We start from the raw sequence: 4,954 nt of genomic DNA, 5'->3' as shown, positions 1-4,954 counted from the left end.
CATTGTTCTGACAGGGAGGTAACAGTCTGACATTGACATGTCCTTACTCACACATTATTATAACGTCCCTTTCTTAACATGTACTTCTTGTTTATTCATAATCTGGAATGCAGTGAAACTGGCAACCCATCTACACTCTATTCAAAGATGATGCTAACTATACTGACTGGAGTGTTTGTTACTGCTTATTGTGTTTATGTATATCAGAAACCTCTTATTTGGCTAATGTAACTTTTGATTCTACTGGTCACCCTTCAAGTGTTATAAGAGTAGCGTAATTCCCTTGGGGAACAAGCTGTGCGTAAAATGTGTGTATGTGCGTAAGGTGTGAGTGGACGAGCGAGAGTGAGCGAGCGAGAGAAAGAGAGTGTGCACGCTCGGATGCAGTAGTAAAATAAAGACCAGGCTATCTCAATGTCATCCCGGAGCTCCCGTGTCTGTGGCACAGCAGCTGATCCCAGTTCCATCTTCCAGTGCTCCGCTCCGGCCTCTCTACAACCGCTGCAGTCAGTGATAGGTGCGTCACTTGGTTAGATTACAGGTTGCCAGGTTCGCCCACATGAAACAGGAAACATCCGATCGAAAAAAACATTTCTTTTTTGATAATTCACATAATAATAAAGATAACAATGACTTGTCGAGTCATTTCATGCAAGTCTAAGTCAAGTCTCAAGTCATGAATAGCAAGTCAAAGTCAAGTCAAGTCTTTTATCACTGTTAACCAAGCAAGTCCCAAGTCCTCAATCTGGCGATTTAAGTCTTACTCCAGTCAAGTCACTGGACTCGAGTCCCCCATCTCTGGAAAGGACACATACATTCGCAGTATTTCACTGAAATAGGGGAAATTTGTCTTGTGCACAGTGCTACAATCTGTTGCTTCACAGAAACCCATCACAAAATCAACGTGAAGCATTTTAAAACATAAAAGACACTATACATTTTAACACTGACAATACATCAGCTTAAAAAGAGACTGTAAGAAACTATAAGAATTAAAGTGCTTCAGTGCTGGTTTGTTTATTACACACTGATTAAGTATTAGAGTTCAGCAGCTTGATAGAAGTCGGGACGAACAATAACTTCAGTCTGTTTGATTTGCACTTTGGCACACGGAGTCTTCTTCCTCATGGCAGAGGTTCATTTCCAGAGAAGGGGACATGTTGAGGGTCCACAATGATTTTTGCTGCTTGTTTCATGACTGTGTGCTGATACAGGCTCTGTATGGGCTCATATTCTTTCCTCCCTATTATCCTCATAGCTACTTTGTGCATGCTGGCCAACCTGCTTTTCAGCTACACTGTTAAGTTGCCAAACCCTGCTGTGATTCCATATCTAATGATGCTCTCTGGGATCGCCCTGTAAAATCAACATGATCTGGCTGCTCACTTCGTTCAGTTTCAGTCGCCTTAGGAAGTACAGTTTCTGCTGCAGTTGATTTCACAGGTAATGAACACCTAAATATCTATACAAGGACACTTGGCTGATTTTCTGGTTTTTGATGACAACTGGCTTGCGGTCAGTCACTTGCCTCTGGTCAAAGACCATCTCCATTTAGAAAAAGATGGTTGGTGTCACACCACTTGATAAAGATCTCATCTTATCATGGTACACAGAAGGGTCCATGTCCTTGTGGAGAAGGCTTAATATTCAGTATTATCAGCAAATTCTATAATATGATTATTGGGCTGTACTTTCCTGCAGTCATTAGTGTACAGTTTAAAAAGTATAGGTGATACCACACAACCTTGTGGGACCGCTGACTACGTTTGGTCTTTGACAATGTCCCATTAACTTTTACTTGTTGTGTCATATTAGTTAAAAAAGAATAAAAGATAAGGTTGCACTGTATTAAACTAAAATCAATAAATACAATTCTAGCATAGGTGTTTGTGTTCTGAAGGTGTTTAGAAATAAAGTGCGAAATGCATCTTCAGTGCTGCGTTTCTGCTTATGGGCAAATTGCCATGTGTCTACATCTGGTTCGACTTCTTTCTTGAGCAGGGATACTACAAATTTCTCAAAACATTTCCTGACAATAGAGGTCAAAGTTACAGGACGACAATCATTATTCACCGAGGCAAAGAGCTTTTTAGACACTGGTGTTATGATTGACTTCTTCCACAAAGCTGGGACAGTGTGAGTGTCCAAAGACCGTTGGGATATGGGAAACCATGCTGATGTTAGTTCCTCTGCACAGCTTTTAAGCAAAAAAGCTGGCAGTCCATCTGGACCAGTGGACTTAGTGCACACCTTACTAAAAAGGGACTGTACACTGGGCGGGTCCCCTTCCAGCCAGCAGGTGACATCAGTGTCTGGCAAAGACAACAACATACTGTCATACTGCTGAGAGACGTTCTGTGACTCAAACCTCAAGGAAAAGTAATTCAGCTCATTTGACTTTTGTTGTTCCTCCACAGTGATAATTTGTTCATGTCTGTAACTGATTTCATACTGTCCCAAAGTTTTTAGGTGTTTGAAGTGTGAAAGCTCTGTTCTATTGTTTGCCTGGGTTGTTCTCTTGCATTTGTAAGGACCTGTTTACGTTCTTTTTGAACTACTGACGGTCCTGCTGTGTCTTTATTTCTAAAATCTTGCCTTTTCCTAGTAGTGGAAATCGCCTAGAAATAAAACAGGTGCTCCGTGTGCGCACTGCAGCTGTTTGCGTGCGCACTCTGCTATGCATGGGGTTCCTTTAAGTAAGTGCAAGTATTAATACCACACTGTAAAAATATTCCACAAGGAAAGGCCCGGCGTTGAAAATGTTACTTAAGTATATATGTAAATATAATCAGAAAAAGATGCTTAAAGTATTACAAGTGAAAGTAGTCAATGCTGAAAACTGTTATACTTTTATATTTAAAATCATTAGATTATTATGACTTATGCTTTAATGTAAAACCAGGATTTAACTAGTTACTAAAAAACACCAAAATTATAATAATCAATAATTTTCTACCAATGGATTGTTTTTGATACTTTTTACCTTCTTCTGCTTTCTGAAAAGATAGATGATAGATGAATTCATGTCTACATCTTGATAAAAGTCACTGGACTGTATAAACACCATTGACAACAATATAAATCAAGTTAATTTTTATATTTCTGACAAAGTCTGATATGTTTTTTTAATAAATATATTAGAATGTTCTTAATAAACTAAAACCAATGGATTAAGTTGGCAAAGGTATTATAAACATAATCGAATCTTGGAACGTGTATATGGTAGTGACCATTGTGCATTTTCCCTGTATAAAAATGCCCTTTTGGGATTTTTCTTCTTTATTGATGAAATATTATCATATCATTTGGGTAACTTTTGATAATTTTGACAAAGTAGCATGAATGCACAGCGGTATGTTTTTTGTTTGTTTTTCATTTTATTGAAGTTGTATTTGTTTGTTGTTTTATTTCATGCATCAGTGAACTCGTGACGAAAGAAAATAATGTTAAGAATTTCCTTGATGCAAAAGCATTGATCATGTCATTAGGTTATACATTGTTCCAGCAGGGAGGTAACTGTCTGACGTAGTCATGTCCTTACTCACACCTTATTATTTTCAATAGTGATAATTATACAGACTGTAATGTTTGCCACTGCCTTTTGTGTTTCTTTTATGTCTTATGTTCACACCTTAATGTCTTACATACCTTAGAAGCTAACCATGAAATGTTTTTGCATGAAAAACAGCATAAAAGACTATGAAGGAATCAAGGAAATGTATTCATCATTATACAACACAAGGTTGCATAACACAAGGTTGTATAATGAAGTGAAAGTTTATAGTTCTTCATGATAAACACATAGAAAAGGTCAGAAAAGATAAATAAAATAGAATTTTTTGTCAAGTATGTTTTATTGAGGAAGGATTGCAAAATGTAGGACATGAGAATGTAGTGTACATTTTCACTGAAGAAAAGCAAAGTTAATACAACAGATAGTATCAATATAACTTAACTGAACCAGATAGTAGTAAAAATATAGTAAAACACAAGCAATGAAAATTGTATTGTCCAGTAAACTACACGGGGAGTGTACATCATTGGTTGTTTCTCAGGTAGCAGACAAAGGGCAGCCAGATCTTATCAAATTGTGACTGTCTATTCTTCAAAAAGAACCTTATTCTTCCATTGTGAAGGGTATTGGTCATTTCATTGAGCCACAGCTTAAAAGTGGGAACTTCCTTCTGTCAGGATTCATTTTTTTGCTGTAATAAGGCAATAAGAGAGAAGTTGCTGCCACTCTCGTTAATGCAGATGTGGCATCTGAAATTCCTAGCACAGTTAAGACAGGATCAGGTTTGATGTGGGTGTCGAGTATATCAGAGAGCGTTTAAAAAAAATGTGTCCAATATCTTTCTATTCTGGGACAGAGAGCAAAGCTATGGACAAAGTTTGCCTCTGTTGTATTACATTTATCAAACTGAGGGGATATGTCTGGGAACATCTTGTTGAGCCTTGATTTTGAATAGTGGAGTCTGTGGATGACGCGCAACTGAATGAGACAATGCCTAGAGTTGATGGAGCAACATTGTTTGCAATTTAGCAAACAAGGCAAAGGTTCCACTCAGGTAAAGGTCACCAATTGTGTGAAAACCAAGGTCTTTCACTCTGTAAGAATCCATTATCAAGATGGGATGGTAGGAATGAAGGGTTCCCAGCTATGGGGAGCAGGAGAACGAACCAATCCAAAAGTGTGTCTGAATTTGCCTCCAGATTCTCACTATACTCTGTATGATGATTTATCGAAGGCCACTGCAGACAGGATCACTGCACAGTGCACACAAACTGTACAGCTGGCATTGCTCCCGCTCCAGCCCAGCCACAGAGGAGGTTCGGCCAAGTTGTCCAACCACACTAAGAACATTTTGATATTGGAAGCCCAGTAGTAGAGGCAAAAGTCAGGAAGAGCAAGCCCACCAGCTTGTTTTTGTTTGTAGAGGTGATCTTTTCTAAT

The sequence above is a fragment of the Morone saxatilis genome, unplaced genomic scaffold (assembly GCF_004916995.1).
Source record: "Morone saxatilis isolate NCDOM2014 unplaced genomic scaffold, NCSU_SB_2.0 Contig12, whole genome shotgun sequence".
Lineage (NCBI taxonomy): Eukaryota > Metazoa > Chordata > Actinopteri > Moronidae > Morone > Morone saxatilis.
Note: the sequence above shows the minus strand (reverse complement) of the source record.